We start from the raw sequence: 22,574 nt of genomic DNA, 5'->3' as shown, positions 1-22,574 counted from the left end.
CCAGCATGTCACTGGGTGGAAATTAGAGCTATTTACTTTGTCAGCAGGGCATGCCCGCCCCACACTTACTCACAAAGTGCCACCTGTATCTTTGCCACCATAGCTGGAGCACTGAGCAAGATACATCCAGTTGGTCTGATGTAACTCAGCCCAGCATTTCTGGTGCTTTTATACTCTCTACAGTCATAGCTCTGTTGTTTGGAGAAATTTATTTTCTTGAAATAGGATGCAGTTATTTGATTCATCCAATGTAACTGTCATCGATCTTTTAAAATAAAATATCTTCCAAAATATTTACTTCATTGAACAAATACATGAGGGAGGTCAAAGGGGTATATTGCATACTCCACCCATCTGAATGTCTTTCTAAACATGCTGAATGTCTTTCTAAACCATCAAGCCTTGAGAAGGGGAAGGCTGAGTTACCAAGTGGACTGAAGTGGATATGTGGTAATTGGAACCATATTGAACCATGCAGGAAACAAAAAGAAAAGCCCAGAAAGAACTTATCTGGAACCAAATGGCAAGTTCAGTTCACAAAAGTTTTATTCACAAGTTTTTCCATGTGAAGACCTTAAAATTCCACTCAATAAACATAATGTTTATAAAAATAAGCACACAAACAGGCTGGAAGCACGTGTCAGCATTATTTAAGAAGTAGAGAAAGATAATGAAATCAGTCCTGTCCTCCTTATGCTGATTTTGATTTAATGTCTATAGGGATCTATGCTCATGGAAGAAAATCAAGGAACATCTTAACGTGGGAAACAATAGAAGGCTAACCTTGTGGCTCAGCACAAGAGAGAGAGTGGTAGAAAACCTGGAATTGAGGCCCTCTTGATAACTCTCAATGTTTAATAACCCCCAGAGCCCATTGTTGTAAGACGTGGCTAATTCTAGCAGTAGTTACTAATAAAAGAGAAGGGTATAAATCTGGAAACCTAAGATAAAGACTATGAAGAAACTGAGGAGAAAGAGATTGGTCATAAGCAAGTGTGGAAGAAAAGTGGCAGCCAGTGTGGAGGAAAGAAGGGCAGTATGTGAGTGGGTAGGCCGGGGCTATTCATATGAGTTGTGTTCTCTTTGCTCTGTACAACTTCACTTGCGCTCTTACCACTGGGGTGGAAGAATAGCAGCACCAGCCCACCTTTGTAGCAGTTATGGGGTATATTTGGGGCATAGCTGGAATCTGGGCTGTGTTGGGAGAAGATTAGCCTACCTCTATATGGTTCCTCCACCTCACTGTCCCTCTCCACAGCCCAAAACTTAGGACTTGACAACCAAGTAGCAAACTAAGGTGTAAAAAGAGCGCAGGCTCAGAGCAGAGGCATAGACAATTTTATGCAAGAGCAGAGTTTCTTATAAAGAGGCAGCAAATGCTAACCTCAAGTACAGGCCTTGGTGATATGAACTCTGTGTCCTGGGGCACTCTATCACCCTCCTTTTTTTAAACTCACCAGGAATGATAAAGACTAGGGTCTGGCTTTGGCTATTCCTCTACATGACTGATACCTGAAGCAGACAAAGTGGTATAGGGTTCAAGGCAGCAGTCATGATGAGCGGCAATACACGCAACAACTTACACCCAATAAATCAGAACTAATGAAAATGAGAAATTAAGAAGTTAAAATAAGCAAAATAAATGTCATCAAAGAGGGAAGAGAGATTATTGATAACATGAAGCTGGAACAAGAAGTTATAAAAATCTGAAAAGAAATACAAGATATGAAGAATATAAAGTTGAAACAACTTCCTAGATGGAATAAATAGCAGGATGGATACAACTAAAGAATGACTGAGAGCAGATGCAGAAATTATCTCATAAGGCATTGAGAAAGAAAAAAGATATAAAGTGTAATAGTTAAGATCCGTGGAGTATACAAGTGTCCACATCTTTTTAACAAGAGTCTTAGAGGAGAGGATAATAGAATAAAGTAGTTGAGGAAATAACTCCTGAAAATTTCTATGAATTAAAGAAAGGTGAAAAACTATAGATTAAAGGTCTAACAAGGAAAAGAAGGAAGAGAGGAAGGGAGAGAGGGAGGGAAGGAGGGGAAAGAACAAGGAAATGAGAAAACATAAGAAAGAGGAGAAAGAAAAAGAAAGGAAAGAGGATGGGGAGGGGAAAAGAGGAGAGAAGAGGACGAAAGAGGACAGGAGAGAAGTGAGGGAAAAAAGAGTCCAAATGTATCGAAAATAATCAAGGACTAACAGTCTATACTGAAGGTTCTTAACTTGTTTTGGTGCCATGAATCATTCTGGCAACTGGTGAATTCTATGGACTCATTCTAAAATGAAAAAATTTTAAAAATTGTTATTCAATGCATAACACAAAATATATAAGATTATAAATAAAACCATTTATGTTGAAAAATAGTTACCAAAATTTTTTTTAAAACCAAATTTATGATATAGTAATAGGTGTTCTCCTTTATTAATGAGAACACGACAAGACTTAGTGGATGGTCTAATACTGTAATTTTGAAGAGCCACAGCCAACCCATTTTATCATGGATGAAAAAAGCATACATTGTTGCTGACACAGAAATTTAAGCTGGTTGTGACTGCAGCCTAACCAAGCATTAATGATAAACATAGCTACATGGATAAAAGTAGAAAACAAAGCAAGATTTATAGTACAATACCACTGATAAAAATTAAAAACACATTCACATGCAAAACAATACCCACAGACTTAACAAGAATACACACACATATAAAACAATCCATCGAAGACACCAGAGTGAATGCTAAGAGAGAGAAGGGAATTGGAGCAGTGATCAGGGAAGATGAAAGGGAAAGAAAATAAGACAAGAAGGTGGCTTTGCACCAATCAATGATGGCAATGTGCTCTAAACTAAGGATAATGATTAACGTAACTCTCAGTACCTGAGATCTGATTAAAACAAACAACCCCATCAAAGATGGGTGGAGGCTGAAAGTCAGACATTATTGGCATTTAAGAGAATAAATAGAAAAAAATTACAAGATAGCAACTAAATATTTTATACAAGTAAACCCAGACTTTGTCAGCTCTAATAGCCCTAAAATTGCTGTTTTCAGAGATGTCCTTACCCCATCTCAAAAGAGTACACCATTGAGGCCAGGTCAGGGATAAAAGCCTGTCAGCCTAGAGAGGACATGGAATAGCTCTCAGAACTGTCCTACTCTGAAAGACCAGCCACAAATTGCCTTTTCCAGTTCAGACAAAGGACATCCTCACCGTCCACTCACTTGTCGGTGGAGCCAGAAAAATCTCAGGAATCCAATGGTTGTCCAGACATTTGGGTGAAGACATGACATCCCATTTGTCTTCGATCATTACTGCCACTATAATAAAAATACCTTAGTCTGGGTAATTTATAAACAACAGAAACTTATTTCTCACAGTTTCAAAGGCAGGGATGTCCAAGATCAAGGCACCAGTACATTCAGTGTCTGGTGAGGGCTTGATTGTGCTTCAAAGATGGCACCTTGCTAAAGTGTCACCACATGGTGGAAAAGGGGCAAGGGAGCCTCTTTTATAAGGGCACTAATCTTATTCATGATAGTGGAGCCCTCATGACTTAATCATGTCCCAAAGACTCCACCTCTTAATACTATTACATCGGGTATTAGGTTCTAACATGTGAATTCATGGGGGGACACAAACATTCAAGATCATCACACCATCTATCTATACCAAAAAAAAAAAAAAAAAAAGCTGAATATGCTCTCCTGGTCTTTTTACTGCCCCCTAGCTGTGGGTGGCAGCAATAAGCAACTAGTTGTTTTCATTCTGTCTCTATCTGCCTCACCACCTCTAAGAGGGCCCTAACTTAAGTTGGAGTGACAGCATACAAAACTCTCCAAGCAAGTCCTCTTGGTCCCCCAGCATGCCATGAAGCACGCTCCCCAGGAGAAAGCCTGTATGGAAATTATGCTGATGCATTCCTCCTAGCATTCAGGTTTGGTAAGAGCAGGCTGTGTGCAAAAGCTTACAGCTGCTCAGTGGACCAGGCCACAGAAAAGGAAAATGAAGGCTTTGCTTTCAGCTCTCCCGGGTATTCTTCACATCACTTTTGTGGTGTGTGAACTAATAATAACAGATCTGATCTACATACAGGTCTTCTTGTCTAAAATTACTCATCTAAATTAAGCATTTTAGTCACTGTTTGATAATAAGATGCAAGGTAAAGTACTTGTGAGCCCAGAAAATTAATAGAAAGAAAACACTGAGCGTATGTTGAGTTTAGCCACCAGCATCTATTTTTAAAGATGACCTAATTAATTGTTACATAGAACGTCAGGAGAAAAGAAACACTGGCAAAGCTTTTGGACAAGGCAACTACTAACTTTAAAAGTATGGCACTGCTGAAACAGCTCTACAAAAGCTTGCAGCATGATTTCAACACAGTTGTCAAACATGCCAGAATGAATACATGGCAATAGAAAGCCATTTAAATTTCTGGGAGAAAAAAAAAATGACAGGACTGAAAATTGAACTTTAAAAAAAATTGTAATTTTTAAATTGTGTGTGTCTCCTTAAGATAATCCTCATTTAGTAAATCAGATTTACAGTCATTTTGCCACAGGCTTTTCTTCTCTAGCTGTACATGTGTACAGCGCCACTGAGCTTTACACTGTTTCTCATAAGAGTTACAGTTATTTAAATGGCAAATAAACCAAAGACAAAGACTTGGTTTTTATTAAATTACAGCATTCTAAAATTTAAACAAAATAATCCAAATGTTGAATTCCTCCCTGAAAAACTGACATAAATTGCAATAAAACATGCTCACAAAACTGAAGCATCCTACTTTATTTTCACAAATAAAAGGCGATTCTGAAAATTGACTTTACTTCTACAGTAGAAAGCAAAACTGAAGAATAACTACTCTAATGGAATGTAAAAGAACACGTTTAATAGAGAGGTTTTATAAAAGCATTACCTAAGCATGAGAAAACTGGAAAATGGTATTTTAAAGACTATTAACATACATCTCTTTCAAGAAAACACTAATACCATATAAAAGGAGAGGTAGCATATATATACCTACTTAGATAAAACCCTAGCCACCAATATACACTCTCAGGTCCTTATAACCCCTCCTTGCAAAAAAGGAGCGTATTTGATTAGTGAGCTTACCAAATTCGCATTAACTGGGAGTGGAAACCTGCCAATGGGACTTGCAGGGTTGCAGGATAGAAAAAACTCACTCATGTCATGTCCCTCTATCCAAATTTAATAAAACAAACAAAAACTGGCAAATAAAAATTAAAACAAAAACTCACCAACAAATAGCAAAGACAAAGCCATAAGCCAAGGCCATTACCTCAGAAAATAATGGGTGAGGAAAAAAAGAGAAGATTCCAGAGCAAAGCAGGGTGGCCTGTGTAAGAGTGTAAGGAGGTTCCATCACACACACACACACACACACACACACACACACACACACACACACACACACCCCTCACAACCTCACAAGTTACACAAGCAGAACTGCAAAATCCTGCACCCTCACATCAATAATGGACCTGGAAAGAGGCGAACTTAGTAGGCTGGGCCTTTTTTCCCTTTTCTGGGGAGCTGTGGGGGAGGATGCTAGGGAGAAAAAAGCAGAAAAAAGCAGTTTTCTGGTAAAAGAGAAGCCTCTAGGCTACAGGATGAATTGAGGGAGGATCAGAAGCACGTGGGGATGCCTCCTGGGATAAAGGTCACCCTCCCTCCCCCGTTGAGAGAACATTTAGCATTACGTCTCTCAGAGGTGAGAATCCAGATTAACTCCTGCACCCACCTCAACTGAGCTCTCTGGCTCCCAGCCGATTCCCAGGAAATGGAAAAGCGGATCAAACAACAAAAAGCAGAGCCTGAGTTGTCTTTTCTTAGTAGAAACAAGCAGTTCTCAGATTAGAGGAGGGAGACAGTCAAGGACGATGGTTATTTCAGATGATGGGATTAAAGGTCATTCTTTTTACTTTCTGCTGTGTACTGTTCTGAGTTGCTTAAATATTCTTTATCATACACTTAAAATTTTTACATACATCAAGAGGAATTTTAATTGAAAGAAGAAATGTGACCATACAAATTTTTAAGAACCATGAACCTCGGGTAGGAAAACAAAACACCACATAATGTTCCTGTCTTCATCAAATAAATCCCACCTGTGTGGCCCTTTGATCTTTCAGAGGAGAAGAGCAAAGAAGGAAAAGAGGAGGGAAACATCAAGATTTAGAAAAAACGAGAAGCACAAAGGAGGAAGCTGATCTGAGACAGGGAGGTCCAGGCTCTAGTGGAACAGCTGGAGAGATGGAATCTTTCTTCCAGTACTAGATTTTCCCTCCCATTTCCAGCCTTTACTCCTGCAAATTGATTCTCCCATCATCCAGTCACCACCAAACCCTGACACTCAGTCTCAGTCAGCTCTAGCTAGGGAAGCAATTGCAGGCGGCTGACGTGAGAATTGCATTACTTTAGTGCATGTGTGTCCATGCATATGCTTATGTGTGCACATGCATGTGTACAGTAGAGCTGCTGAAGCAAAACAGACTTACTCCAAACATGAACAGATGATATCTGAAAGAAAATACACCATTCTTTACTAGAATGCACTTTTTCTACCAAAAAAAACTATTAATTTAAATTAAATAACTAATTTCTGTAAGACATGAATAAAGACAACTTTCATGACAAGCAAGATTTAAAAGGTGCATCAGCAGAAAGACGCACTATTCTGTCACTGTTTACCCTATTTCAGTGGATTTAAGGATCACTGATTATACAATATACCCTTAATTTATCTGCCACTATGAGAGAAAAAAATTATCAAGTAAATTATAACTCAGTACTTCCTTATCACATCAACTGCAAGACACATTCTGATCACAGGGATGTTAAATACAATGCAATATTATTCATTGCTCACACACGTGTCAAGATGTGTGATCCTTGATGGGTCCTTTAACTCTTCTAGTTATAGAATATTGAACTGTATAGCATTTGTAAGATCCTCTTATGTTCTGAAAATTCTGTGCTTCCAGGTCTCTGGTTTTTTCCCAGAACTAAGATATTCTGTAGCCCTGGGGCCTGCCAGTCCACAAAGAACAGGAGCTAGGGGTGGGTTCTGTGGTTTGGAAAGACTAAGAGGTTCCAAGCCTTTGGGGCAGCCTCCTCCTCAGCTCCAACAAGAAGGCACCAGCGAAAGGACAGCCTTCCTCCCTCAGCCACCACCTGTCTCTCACCAATACCTCCGTTCAGGGCTTTTTCCCACTTATTCCTATTTCTCGGTTCCTCTGTTCCCAGGCCAGAAGAGAAAGCAGCAGAAAGGAAGACCCCAGGCCTTTTTCTTCCATCTAATCAAGACTTCAGGATGGCTTTCTGGCAGTCAGGGAATGGTTGCCGGGGTAACCAAGTATTAACTATAAGGATCTCCCCTTCTCTCTTTTTGCTAGACTAACCATTCTGGTTTCTCCCTACTGTCTGAGTACGGAGTTAATAGTAAAAGGACTTATTTAACTAGGCTCTGGATTTTATAACCCCTGCTGGCTTCCAACAGCAAACTCCAAACTGCCTTTTACTGGAAGCTTGTCTTAAATGAACCAGAACTACTTTTTCTCATCTATTATTGTAAACCTAATTGGAACACAGCAAAGCAAAACAAGTTTGAAAGGCAGTCAGAGTAGCTTCCCTATGCCACGATTTATCAATGTCTAAGGCTAGCATATTAAAATATAGCTCTTGTTTTGTACCATCAAGGTTGGCTGAAAATAGGAATGGCTTTGGAAGGGAAGGGGCTTTCTTTACCAAGATATCTAACTCTACTCCTTATCACTGTTTGCAAAGTAGATTATTGTATTTAATTATGTGGATGATGGGTGGGGCCCAAAGAATTAGATCCGGGATCTGGGTACAATGTGGGAAATGCAAGCCTGAAAAGACATCTTCAGAAGAAAGTATGTAACAAAGGGATAGGGGTTGTAGTAGGCTGTTCTTGTATTGCTATAAAGAGATATCTGAGACTGAGTAATTTATAAATAAAAGAGGTTTAATTGGCTCTCAGTTCTGCAGGCTGTACAGGGAGCATAGCCCTGGCATCTGTTTCTGGTGAGACCTCAGGAAGGTTATCAGGCAGGAACCATAACAGCCTGCCCTTCTCTCTGGCTTCTTGTTGAGTTTAATCAATGCAAAGGACTTGCCAGGGATGAGAGGGTAGGAGGAGAATCAAGTTGAGTTATGTATAACACCCTCTTTCCCTGCTGGGTTGGCAGTGACTGTTTCTCTGCTGAAGGCCACAGCTCCTGCCTGACAGAACTCTCCTACAAATACAACCTCCATGGGTTTCAGCAGCTTCTTCAATCCTAGGTCGTAGGGGGTTCCCCCTGTAACTAGGGCATGGGTGCTTCACCATACTATGTTGAATTCCCTTAATAAACCCTTCCATAACCACTTTCTTCAGAATCATTATTTCTCCATGTGTGACAATGATACTGTGATTATTTTTCCAAGTGGGCTTTACCTTTTAGAGATACATCCTGAAATATTTAGGGACAAAGTGACATTTAAATGAAGCGTGTTTGGTCATGATTTGATAATTGTCAAAGCTAAGAGATCATGATTTGGTAATTGTCAAAGTAAAAGGGTTCAGGGTCTTTATAATTTTCTCTCTACTTTTGCACATGTTTAAAATTTTCCATCATAAAGAAATTTTTTAATGATAAAAAAAATGTTTAAGCACCCCTTTGGGAGATGCTCTTTCCCATAGGGACCTGGACTGACACAGGAGCAGAGGAGGAATGAGCAGAGAATATCAGCAAGATGAATGATATAGTTTGGATAATTGTCCCTGCCCAAATCTCATGTTGAATTGTAATCCCCAATGTTGGAAGTGAGGCCTGGCAGGAGGTGATTAGATCTGGGGATGAATTTCTCATGAATGGTTTAGCACCATCCCCTGGACACTGTCCTCAGGATAGTGAGTGAGTTCTTTTGAGATCTGATCATTTAAAAGGATGTAGTAACTCCCCCCTCATTCTCTTGCTCCTGCTCTGGCCATGTGATGTGCCTGCTCCCCCTTTGCCTTCCACCATGATTGTAAGTTTCCTGAAGCCTCCCCAGAAGCTGAGCAGATGCCAGCATCATGCTTCTTGTACAGCCTGCAGAACCATGAGCCAATTTAACCTCTTTTCTTTATAAATTACTCAGAGTCAGGTATTTCTTTATAGCAGTGCAAGAATGACTAATACAATTACCATGGCCTACTTTATAATTTTGCCTGGAGCTAGCCCTAAAAGTAAAGGCTACAAATGACGTGTTTGTGGTCCTTTCTGAACTGTGACTAGACAGTAAAATCTCAATAATTCGCTGTAATTAGGAGAACAATTCAATCTGACTAAGAAAAGATCTGTGTTGTAAACTACTTCTTAAATTCTTTTGAAAATTGAACAATGTATTCACTCAGTTTGGACTGGCCTTCACACACACAGACTTTGGAGAGTTCCAATCTTATCTCTCAGCACACCTTGTTGGGAATCTTTATAAAAACCTCTTTCACAGCCATCGTAAGCAGCTTGTCCTCACACTATTATAGAGTACCTGGTCCTCTCTCCACTTCAAAAAACTCATCTCAAAACTCAGCTTGTTTCACCTCTCCTTTAAAGTCTGTCTTAACCATATTGACCCAAAAGGAACTCTTCTTAGAAATTACTATCTCAGCTCCACTAATCCCTAGGTGACCTTGGGCAAGTTACTTAACCTCTCAGACCTCAGTTTTATCATCTGCAAAATGGGATTAATAACAGTACTTATTTATTAGGATTTATATCAGTATTGAATGAGTTTGAGATTGGCTATACTAGGCATTCAATCAATGTTAGGTACTATTATTACCATTTATTCAGCAAATATTCCATTATATATCTGGTTTTTTCTAAGTCCTGAGGCTGTAACAGTGAAAAACATAAAGCCCCTGCCCTCATGGAGCTTCCTTTCTAGCAGGAGAGGCAGATAATAAACATGTAAACATGTATTCAGGTTTCAACTAGTGCTAAATGCTATGGTGAAACTAAAACAGTAAAAATGATGGAAAATATGATTTTTGGTAAAGTGGACTGGGATGCCCTCTCTAAAAAGGTGACATTTTGATGATAAAGCACATATTGAAATTAGTTTTTAAACTCATTTTACTGTCTAAAAAAAAACCCCTCTTAAATATATATCAAAAGCTTTCAAATATTTGGGAATGATATATTTTCCAACTCAGTAGTTGTGATAATCCAGCATCCCAACCTGGGTTGGCAGACTCATCAGTGGATAAGTTCACATCATAAATCTTCAGCATGTATTCCAAACCTGCATTTTCCTTTCATTTTAAATGTTATCTTCCTCGTGTTGTCTTTCTAATACTGACCTAATTTTTCAGACACAGTGCTTTGTCATCGCGACTTCTTCACACTATTGACAGAGTCTTCTCTTGCTGCCATTTCACAAACGTGGCCTTTTACTTTCTTCACCTTTGTTTCCTAAGAGATTGCCCACAGCCTGCCTTATACTTTTAAACTGGTTTCATGCCACTGTTCAGCTGTTTTCCTTTTATATCAGAGTCACTGTCACTGAATTATTCCACTTCTTTACTCTCTCTTCTTTATTCTCTTTGCTGCCATATATAGCCAAAGTGAAAGGAGATCCCAAAAGAAGCTGCTAACTTCAGGGAGGTGTGTTTTTGGAGTGAAGGGAAAGGAGAGGCTACACTGGTAGGAGTGGGGTAATCAGAGAAATCTGGGCATGAGAGAGTAGAAGCAACATGATCCAAGAGCTCTGACATCAGTTTCTGACAATTTCAAAACCTGAAAATAAAATAAGGATTTACATTAGAAAGTATCGGGAGAATCAGGAAGATAAATATGATGGTTTATCCCAAAGGAAAAAATTTCTACTAATGAAAATCATCACCAATGAGTCCTTTGTAAGTGGGTTAATGGAATGATTTTAAAACACACATTCAGCTCTAGCTATATAAAATAATACAGGATATTTTAATCCTGAGATCCTGGACTTTTCCCCCTGTGAAGCAATAAATATAAACAAATATCTGGGCTTAACATTCCTCTTTACCTCCTGCTTTTTTTCTCTGGTGATTTTTTTCCTTCTTCTTTATGCACAAGGCCTAAAATCACTCAAGATTAGAAAACATAAAAGGCTCATAAATTAAATTCTTAAGATTAAGGAATTCACTTAGAGCCTTTCTTTGCCAGCCAGGAACCCAGCAACTCAGATTAATAAACCTGCTTTCTGAAGTTGTGATAAATGAGGGCCACACAAAATCTGCCAGGTTTTCATCTTGTTGCAGGGTCCACATGAGTGCTGGGATGGAGTCATCAGCCAAAGATTGGCCCAGGCACAAAACATTCCAGGAGCCAGGAAAGGTGGCGATGGGACTGAACACAAAGCTCTCTAGTATGTGCAACGATGAGTGTTTTAAATATTAGAACAAATATAAGAGACAATGTTGCTTTCTTATAACAAAAACTCAATCTTATCTCACAAGTTAAAATATTACAGAGAAGAAAAGATACCCGAAAATGCTAGCTTTTTGCACTCTCACATCCTTATGGAGACCCCTTATGAAAATATCCTGGATTGTTCTAGTTTAAATTTTTTTAAAGGATCTGAATATTTGTTCTTAAATAACCTGTTTAAACTAGTATTGGTTCACCTTCAAGTGCCCTCTGGTGTAAACTTATTTTAATCTTCCAGACAATACTTTACCCTGATCAAAGGATTCTTTTTTTGCTCCTTTTGTGTTTGGATTAAGAATTATGATCTGCAAGCATGAGTTGAATTAAATTGAAAGTTTCTTCACTAACAGTAGGAAATCACTAACTCTAAAACATCCTTTTAAAGTCTGGGCATAGAAGATTTAGAGTATGGTTTTCCAGTGTGGCTGAAGGTAGACAGTGGGGGCAATCTGTAGGCAAAAAGGAGGCACCCTGTCTGTAGAGAATTTACAAATATAACACACACTTTATACAAGTAATAATGCTTTAATAATGAAACCGACCAAAAACCAGTCTGCTTCTTATCATGTATATGCCAACAATTGTAACTAATGTTAAGTGATAAAATACTGCTCCTTCCCCACCAAAACTTTGTTGTATAAGTTCTAACAATTGCTGTGGTTACTGCTGGGTTTTAATAATATATATGCAAACTTTAAATTAGCATTTTTACGACTCATCCTTTTATACAGGCATACGTTTTATTGCACTTTACAGATATTCCATTTTTCACAAATTTAAGGTTTGTGGCAACCTTTCATCAAACAAGTCTATTGCTGTCATTTTTCCAGCAGCACGTACTCACTTGTGTCTCTGTGTCACATTTTGGTCATCCTTGCAACGCTTCAAACTTTTTCATTATTATTATATCCTTTATGGTGATCTGTGATCAGTAAGCTTTGATGTAATTATTGTAATTGTTTTGGTGTACCACGAACTGTGCCCATATAAAATGGCAAATTTAATCAATAAGTTTTGTATGTGTGTCATCACTGCTCCACTGATCAGCCATTCCTCCATCTCCCTCCTCCTTCTCAGACCTTCCTGTTCCCTCAGACACAAGATTAAAATTAGGCCAATTAGTAACCATACAATGGCTTCTCAGTGTTCAAGTGAAAGGAAGCCTCTCACTATAAATCAAAAGCTAAACTTAATGAAAGACCTAAACCCATGAAAACCCTAGAAGAAAACCTAGGCAATACCATTCAGGCCACAGGCATGGGCAAAGCCTTCATTACTAAAACACCAAAAGCAATGGCAACAAAAGCCAAAATAGACAAATGGGATCTAATTAAACTAAAGAGCTTCTTCACAGCAGAGTGAACAGGCAACCTACAGAATGGGAGAAAATTTTTTCAATACACCCATCTGACAAAGGGCTAATATCCAGAATCTACAAAGAAGTTAAACAAATTTACAGGAAAAAAACAACCCCATCAAAAAGTGGGCAAAAGATATGAACAGACACTTCTCAAAAGAAGACATTTATGCAGCCAACAAACATATTTTAAAAAGCTCATCATCACTGGTCATTACAGAAATGCAAATCAAAACCACAATGAGATACCATCTCACGCCAGTTAGAATAGTGATCACTAAAAAGTCAGGAAACAACAGATGCTGGAGAGGATGTGAAGAAATACAAATGCTTTTACGCTGTTGGTGGGAGTGTAAATTAGTTCAATATTGTGGAAGTCAGTGTGGTGATTCCTTAAGGATCTAGAAGTAGAAATACCATTTGACCCAGCAATCCCATTACTGGGTACATACCCAAAGGATTATTAATCATTTTACTATAAAGACACATGTACATGCACACATATGTTTATTGCAGCACTGTTCACAATAGCAAAGACTTGGAACCAACCCAAATGCCCATCAATGATAGACTGGATACAGAAAATGTGACACATATACACCATAGAATACTACAGAGCCATAAAAAGTATGAGTTAATGTCCTTTGCAGGACATGGATGGAGCTGGAAACCATCATTCTCAGCAAACTAAACCAACTCAGCAAACAGAAAACCAAACACTGCATGTTCTCACTCATAAGTGGGAGTTGAACCATGAGAACACATGGACACAGGCAGGGGAACATCACACACCAGGGCCTGTTGGGGGATGGGGGGACTAGGGTAGGGATAGCATTAGGAGAAATACCTAATGCAGATGATGGGTTGACGGGTGCAGCAAACCACCATACCTATGTAACAAACCTGCACATTCTGCACATGTACCGCAGAAAGTATATAAAGATGCAATGGTAGAGTGTTATTAGAAGCTGGATATAGATAAGTTAAAAATTTATATTGCAAACTTCAGACCACTATTAAAAAAAAATTTTAAGAAATGTAATTGCTAGGAAAGGAGATAAAATAAAATCACATAAAGTGCTCAATTAAAAACAGAGAAGGCAGGAAAATACTGGAAGAAAAAGAAACAAGTGCAATTATAAAACAGATATGAACATGGTAGATATTTATACAACTATACCAATAATCACTTTAAATCTTAATTGTTTAAATACACAAGGTAAACAAAAAGGTTGTCAGAGTAGATTGAAAAAACAAGGCCCAAATATATGTTGCCTAGAAGAAACTAAATATTAAAAACTCAAGTGGGATCATGGCAGATGGGAGGCAGGACTAGATTACAGCTCCAGAGAGAGCAGCATACAGAAGCTCACACTGTGAATTTTAGATCCAGAACGACTGCAAGAACAAACCAGCAATCCCAAGAGGACCCACAGACCCTCTGAAGGAAGTGGACTGCTCCTGCAGGACCTGGGAGACACCCCAAATACTGTGAGTGCCCTAACTGCAGAAGTAGGAAAAGGAGACTCTCCTCTCACAGGGCTCTATGCAGACAACCCCCAGTACCAGTCCAGACCCTCACTGGAGAAGCTGAAGTTCTGTTGTGGGAGAAGTTTCTAACTTTACCTGGAGCTGTGTCAGTTTAGAGAGCCAAGTGAAATACAGGGGAGAGGAAGAAGCAGAAAGGCCCTGAGAACTTGCTTTGTCCCCTAGCAGCCCATTCCTGCCTGGCACCACAGGGATCCACTGGGAGAGTGACCAGAGGAGCAGGGGGTAAAACTCCACAGGAGGAAGAAAATCTCTAGCTGAACTTTGTAACAATCTGAAGGGTGGGAAGCCTCCTGCCCAGAACTTAGGGGAGGGCGCAAATCTGGTGTGCAGACTCCACAGGCAGGAGAAGAACCAAGCCCTTTTCTTTCGCAACTGGGAGGTGGGTAGCCCAGGGCAAGTTTTCAAGCCTGTCACACCCTCCACCAGGAAACAGACTTGGGGCTATTGGGGGGGGGGCATGGTGGGAGTGAGATCTTCATTTTACGTGGGAGCTGGGTGAGGTCTGTGACTGCTGGCTTTCCCCCACTTCCCTGACAACCTGCATGACTCAGGAGAGGCGGCCATAATCCTCCTAGGTACACAACTCCAGTGACCTGGAAATCTCATCCCCATCCTCCACATTAGCTGCAGGGAGACCTGCCCAAGGTGAGTCTGAGCTCAAGACATGCCTAGCCCTGCCTGCACTTGATGGTCCTTCCCTATCCACCCTGGAAGCAGAAGACAAACGGCATATAATCTTGGGAGTTCTAGGGCGCTGCCCACTGACAGCCCCTCTCCATACTACTACAGCTGATGCTTTCTGGAAAGTGCCACCTCTTGGCAAGAGGCCAATCAGCACAAAAACAGAGCATTAAACCACCAAAGCTAAGAACCCTCAGAATCCATTGAACACCCCTGCCACCTCCACTGGAACAAGCACTGGTATCCACGACTGAGAGACTCATAGATAGTTCGCATCACAGGGCTCTGTGCAGACAACCTCCAGTACCAGTCCAGAGCCGGGGAGTCTCACTGGGTATCTAAACCCAGAAGAGAGACATCACTGCAGTTCAGCTGTCAGGAAGCCACAACCATAGGAAAAGGGGGAGGGTACTACATCAAGGGAACACCTGTGGGACAAAAGAATCTGAATAACAGCCTTCAGCCCTAGATCTTCCCTCTGACAGAGGCCACCCAAATGAGAAGGAACCAGAAAACCAACCCTGGTAATACGACAAAACAAGGCTCTTCAGCACCCACAAAAAATCACACTAGTTCACCAGCAATGGATCCAAACCAAGAATAAATCCCTGATTTACCTGAAAAAGAACTCAGGATGTTAGTTATTAAACTAATCAGGGAGGGACCAGAGAAAGGCGAAACCCAATGCCCGGAAATCCAAAAAATGACACAAGAAGTGAAGGGAAAATTATTCAAGGAAGTAGATAGCTTAAAGAAAAAGCAATCAGAAATTCAGGAAACTTTAGACACACTTTCAGAAATGTGAAATGCTCCAGAAAGTCTCAGCAATATAATTGAGCAAGTAGAAGAAAGAAATTCAGAGCTTGAAGACAAGGTCTTCAAATTAATGCAATCCAACAAAGACAAAGAAAAAGAGTAGGAAAATATGAATAAAGCCTCCAAGAAGTCTGGGATTATGTTAAACAACCAAACTTAAGAATAGTTGGTGGCCCTGAGGAAGAATAGAATTCTAAAAGCTTGGAAAACATATTTGGGGGAATAATCGAGGAAAATTTCCTTGGCCTTGCTAGAGACCTAGACATCCAAATACAAGAAGCACAAAGAACACCTGGAAAATTCATCACAAAAAGATCTTTGCCTAGGCACATTGTCATCAGGTTATCCAAAGTTAAGAGGAAGAAAAGAAACTTAAGAGCTGTGAGACAGAAGTACCAGATAACCTGTAAAGAAAAACCTATCAGAGTAACAGCAGATTTCTCTGGAGAAACCCTACAAGCTAGAAGGGATTCAGCCTCCTCAAACAAAACAGTTATCAGCCAAGAATTTTGTATCCAGCAAAACTAAGCATCATATATGAAGGAAAGATACTGTTGTTTTCAGACACACAAATGCTGAGAGAATTCGCCATTACCAAGCCATCACTACAAGAACTGCTAAAAGGAACTCTCAATCTTGAAATAAATCCTGGAAACCTATCAAAACAGAAACTCTTTAAAGCATAAATCACATAGGACCTATAAAACAAAAATACATGTTAAAAAGCAAAACAAAAAGCAAAAAAATCAAAGTATACAGGCAATAAAGAGCAAGATGAATGTAAGGGTACCTCACACCTCAATACTACATTGAATGTAAATGGCCTAAATGTTCCACTTAAAAGATACAGAACCACAGAATGGATAAGAACTCACCAACCATCTACTGCCTTCAGGAGACTCACCTACCACATACAGACGCACATAAACTTATAGGGGTAGAAAAAGGCATTTCATGCAAATGGACACCAAAAGTGAGCAGGGTAGCTATTCTTATATCAGAGAAAACAAACTTTACAGCAACAGCAGCTAGAAGAGACAAAGAGGGATATTATATAATGGTAAAAGGCCTTGTCCAACAGAAAATATCACAATCCTAAATACATATGCACCTGACACTGGAGCTCCCAAATTTATAAAACAATTACTAATAGACCTAAGACATGAGATAGCAACACAATAATAGTGGAGACTTCAATACTCCACTGACAGCACTACAGGTCATCAAGACAAGTCAACAAAGAAACAATGGATTTAAACTATACCTTGGAACAAATGGACCTAACAGATATATACAGAACATTTCATCCAACAACTGCAAAATACATATTCTACTCAATAGCGCATGGAACTTTCTCCAAGATAGACCATATGACAGGCCATAAAATGAGCCTCAACAAATTTAAGAAAGTTGAAATTATATCAAGCACTCTCTCAGAACACAGTAGAATAAAACTGGAAATCAACTCCAGAAGGAACCTTCAGAGCCATGCAAATACATGGAAATTAAATAACCTGTTCCTGAATGAGCACTGGGTCAAAAACAAAATCAAGATGGAAATTTAAAAATTCTTCAAACTGCATGACAATAATGACACAACCTATCAAAACCTCTGGGATAAAGCAAAGGCGGTGCTAAGAGGAAAGTTCATAATGCTAAGCACCTATATCAAACAGATTGAAAGAGCACAAACTGACATTCTAAGGTCACACCTCAAGGAGCTAGAGAAACAAGAACAAACCAAACTCAAACCTAGCAGAAGAAAGGAAGTTTCCACGAAAGATCAGAGCAGAACTACATGAAATTGAAACAAACAAACAAAAAAATGATAAATGAAACAAAAAGCTAGTTCTTTAAAAAGATAAATAAAATTGATAGACCATTAGCAAAATCAACCAAGAAAAGAAGAGAGAAAATCCAAATAACCTCACTAAGAAACAAAACAGGAGATATTACAACTGACACCACTGAAATACAAAAGATCATTCAAGGCTACTATGACACATTTATACACATAGCTAGAAAACCTAGAAGAGATGGACAAATTATTGTAAAGATACAACCCTTCTAGCTTAAATCAGTAAGAATAAGATACCCTGAACAGACCAATAACAAGCAGTGAGATTGAAATGGTAATTTTAAAATTACCAACAAAAAAAGTCCAGGACCAGACGGATTCACAGCAGAATTCTACCAGGCATCCAAAAAAGAATTGTTACCAATCCTTTTGACACAATTACACAAGATAGAGAAAGAAGAACTCCTCCTTAATTCATCTTATGAAGCCAGCATCATCCTAATACCAAAATCAGAAAAGCACATAACCAAAAAAGAAAACTACAGACGGATATCCTTGAAGAATATTGATGCTAAAATCCTTAACAGAATACTAGCTAACCGAATCCAACAACATACCAAAAAGATAACCCACCATGATCAAGTGGGTTTCATACCAGGCATGCAGGGATGGTTTAACATATGCAAGTCAATAAATACACCACATAAACAGAATTAAAAACAAAAATCACACATTCATCTCAATAGATGCAGAAAAAGCATTCGACAAAATCCAGCATTGCTTTATGATTAAAACTCTCAGCAAAATCAGCATACAAGGGACATACCTTAATGTAATAAAAGCCATCTATGACAGACCCACAGCCAACATAATACTGAATGGGGAAAAGTTGAAAGCATTCGCTCTAAGAACTGGAACAACACAAGGATGCCCACTCTCACCACCACTCCTCAACATAGTACTGGAAGTCCTAGTCAGAGCAATCAGACAAAAATAAATAAATGGCATCCAAATCAGTAAAGAGAAAGTCAAACTGTCACTGTTTGCTGATGATATCGTTTACCTTGAAAACCCTAAGAACTCCTCCAGAAATCTCCTAGAACTGATCAAAGAATTCAGCAAAGTTTCCACATACAAGATTAATGTACAAAAATCAGTAGCTCTTCTATACACCGACAGCAACCAAGCAGATTATCAAATAAATAACTCAACCCCTTTTACAATAGCTGCAAAAAAAGAAAATACTTAGGAATATACCTAACCAAGGAATCAAAAGACCTCTCTACAAGGAAAACTACAAAACACTGTTGAAAGAAATCATAGATGACACAAACAAATGCAAACACATCCCATGCTCATGGGATGGATAGAATCAATATTGTGAAAATGACCATACTGCCAAAAGCCAGCTACACATTCAACATAATCTCCATCAAAATACCACCATCATTCTTTACAGAATTAGAAAAACAATTCTAAAATTCATATGGAACCAAAAAGAGCCCACATAGCCAAAGCAAGACTAAGCAAAAAGAGCAAATCTGGAGGCATCACACTACCTAATTTCAAACTATACTATAAGGCCATAGTCAACCAAACAGCATCGTACTGGTATAAAAATAGGCACATAGACCAGTGAAACAGGATAGAGAACCCAGAAAGAAACCCAAATACTTATAGCCAACTAATCTTCAACAAAGCAAACAAAAACATCAAGTGGGAAAGGACACGCTTTTCAACAAATGATGCTGGATAATTGGCTAGCCACATGGAGGAGAATGAAACTGGATCCTCATCTCTCACCTTATACAAAAATCAACTCAAGATGGATTAAGGACTTAAACCTAAAACCTGAAACTATAAAAATTCTAGATTATAACATTGGAAAAACCCTTCTAGACATTGGCTTAGGCAAGGATTTCATGACCAAGAACCCAAAAGCAAATGTAATAAAAAACAAAGATAAATAGCTAGGACCTAATTAAAGTAAAGAGCTTTTGCATGGCAAAAGGAACTGTCAGCAGAGTAAACAGACAACCCACAGAGGGGGAGAAAATCTTCACAATCTATACATCTGACAAAGGACTAATATCCAAAGTCTACAACTAACTCAAACAAATCAGTAAGAAAAAAACAATCCCATCAAAAAGTGGGCTAAGGACATAAATAGACAATTCTCAAGAGAAGATATACCAATGGCCAACAAACACGTTTAAAAATGCTCAACATCACTAATGATCAGGAAAACGCAAACCAAAACCACAATGTGATATCATCTTACTTCTGCAAGAATGGCCATAATCAAAAACTCAAAACCAGTAGATGTTGGCATGGATGCAGTGAACAGGGAACACTTCTACACTGCTGGTGGAAATGTAAACTAGTATAGCCACCATGGAAAACAGTGTGGAGATTCCTTAAGGAATTTAAAGTAGAACTACCATTTGACCCAGCAATCCCACTACTGGGTATCTAGCCAGAGGAAAGGAAGTAATTATTGGAAAAAGATACTTGCACACGCATGTTTACAGTGGCACAACCCACAATAGCAAAATTGTGGAACCAACCCAAATACCCATAAATCAACGAGTAGATAAAGAAAGTGTGGTGTGTGTGTGTGTGTGTGTGTGTGTGATAGATAGATAGATAGATAGATAGATAGATAGATAGATAGATAGATACATAGATAGATAGATGACGGAATACTATGCAGCCATAAAAAGGGATAAATAACAGCACTTGCAGTAACTTGGATGAGACTGGAGACTATTATTCTAAATGAGGTAACTCAGGAATGGAAAACCAAACATCGTATGTTCTCACCAACACGTGGGAGCTAAGCTATGAGGACACAAAGGCATAACAATGACACAGTGGACTTTGGGGACTTGGAGGGAAGAGTGGGAGGGGGACTAGGGATAAAAGTCTACAAATATGGTGCAGTGTATACTGCTCAGATGATGGATGCACCAAAATCTCGCAAATCACCACTTAAGAACTTACTCATGTAACCAAATACCACCTGTACTCCTATAACTTATGGAAAAATAAAAATAAATAAAAGTTCAAATATGTTAAAAGTAAACGGATAGAGATAGAGCACATGCCATTCTAATGCTGACCAAAAGGAAGCTGGAATAGCTATATTAATTTTAGACAAATTGAACTTCAGGAAAAATAAATAAAGGCATTACATAAGGTAGACAAGTATCCACAAAGACCTAATATCCACAAAGGCCGGGCACGGTGGCTCACGCCTGTAATCCCAGCACTTTGGGAGGCCGAGGCGGGCGGATCACAAGGTCAGGAGATCCAGACCACTGTGAAACCCCATATCTACTAAAAACACAAAAAATTAGCCAGGCGCGGTGGCAGGTGCCTGTAGTCCCAGCTGCTCAGGAGGCTGAGGCAGGAGAATGGCGTGAACCCAGGAGGCGGAGCTTGCAGTGAGCAGAGATCGTGCCACTGCACTCCAGCCTGGGCAACACAGCGAGACTCTGTCTCAAATAATAATAATAATAATCCTTAACATGTATGCACATCTTCTAAACCTCACATGGAATGCTAACCAAGACAGAACATATTATGGATCAAAAAAACACATTAACAAATTTAAAAGAATAGAAATCATACTAAGTATGTTTTCAGATCACAGCAGAAGTAAACTATAGATCAAAATCAGAAAGACAACTGGAAAATAGAAAAAAATGAAGATTAAAGAACAACACTTCTAAATGACACATGGCTCAAAGTAGAAGTCTCAAGAGAAATTGAAAATATTCTGAACAAAAATGAAAATATAGCATCAAAATTTGTGGTATTCAGTAAAGTAGATCTAAAGGAAAATGATGGCATTAAATGCATCTGTTAGAAAAGCAGAAAGCCATAAAATCAATAGTCTAAGCTTTCACCATAAAAAACTAGAGAAAAAGAACAATTTGGAAGCCTGTAGTAAAGAAAAGAAACATAATAAAAATCAGAACATAAATCAATAAAATTTTAAACAGCAAACAATAGAGAAAAATCAATGAAATCAAAAGCAGCTCTTTGAAAAGCTCAATAAAATTTATAAACTGCTAGTTAGGCTAACCAAGAAAAATAGAAGACACAAATTACTAATATCAGAAATGAAAGTGAGGTCATCGCTACTGATCACACGGACATTAAAAGGATAATAAAGAAATAGTACAAACAACTCTCTGCCCACAAATTAGATAAAATGAACCAATTCTCCAAAGACACAACTACCAAAAGTCACAAAAGGAAAAGCAGATACTCTGAAAAGGACCGTATCTACCAATGAATCAATAATTAACAACCACCAGAACAAAAGCACCAGGCTCAAATGGTTTCACTGGTGAATTCTACCAAAAATTTAAGGAAAAAATGATACAATTTCCACTCTCTCTTACAGAAAATAGAAACAATTCCTAACTAATTCTATGAGCCCAGCATTACCCTAACACCAGAAGCAGATAAGAATATTACAAGAAAGGAAAACTATAGATCAATCTCTGTCATGAACATAAATGTAAAAATCCTCAACGTATTAGCAAATCAAATACAACAATATATAAAAATAATTATACATCATGACCAAGTGAGATTTATTCTAGCTAGTCAAGACTGTTTTAATATTTAAAAACCAATTAATATAATTCACCACATCAACAGGTTAAGAAAGAAAAAAAGCAATATTACATTACTTGGTACAGAAAAGGCAGTTGACAAAATCCAATATCTGTATGTAGTAAAAATTATCAGCAAACTAGGAATGCAAGGAAAGTTCTTCAACTTGATAAAGAACAGCTACAATACACCTCCTGACTCGATAGTGAGAAACCAGTAACTCTAAGATCATGAACAAGGCAAAGACGT

At 38.7% G+C, this 22,574-nt stretch overlaps 2 protein-coding genes across 5 annotated transcripts in view; one reads left to right on the top strand and one right to left on the bottom strand.

Moving 5' to 3' along the window:
- Positions 1-22,574, top strand: part of ARF5 (ADP ribosylation factor 5) — a 540,324-nt gene that overhangs the window by 92,071 nt on the left and 425,679 nt on the right. Inside the window, exon 1 of one of the 2 annotated variants that reach the window (XM_050782583.1) lies at positions 14,621-14,624. The exons of the other annotated variant lie outside the window; for it this stretch is intronic. The gene's annotated coding sequence lies outside the window, so the exon portion shown is untranslated. Of the gene's footprint in view, positions 1-14,620; positions 14,625-22,574 lie in introns of those variants that run through there. 2 annotated transcript variants of the gene reach the window in all.
- The window catches only part of GRM8 (glutamate metabotropic receptor 8), a 797,799-nt gene that overhangs the window by 707,111 nt on the left and 68,114 nt on the right, over positions 1-22,574 (bottom strand). The gene's annotated exons all lie outside the window — the stretch shown is intronic.

The sequence above is a fragment of the Macaca thibetana genome, chromosome 3 (genome assembly GCF_024542745.1).
Source record: "Macaca thibetana thibetana isolate TM-01 chromosome 3, ASM2454274v1, whole genome shotgun sequence".
NCBI classification, from domain to species: domain Eukaryota; kingdom Metazoa; phylum Chordata; class Mammalia; order Primates; family Cercopithecidae; genus Macaca; species Macaca thibetana.
The sequence above is the reverse complement of the archived record's forward strand: the minus strand, read 5'-3'. Positions and strand labels throughout refer to the sequence as shown.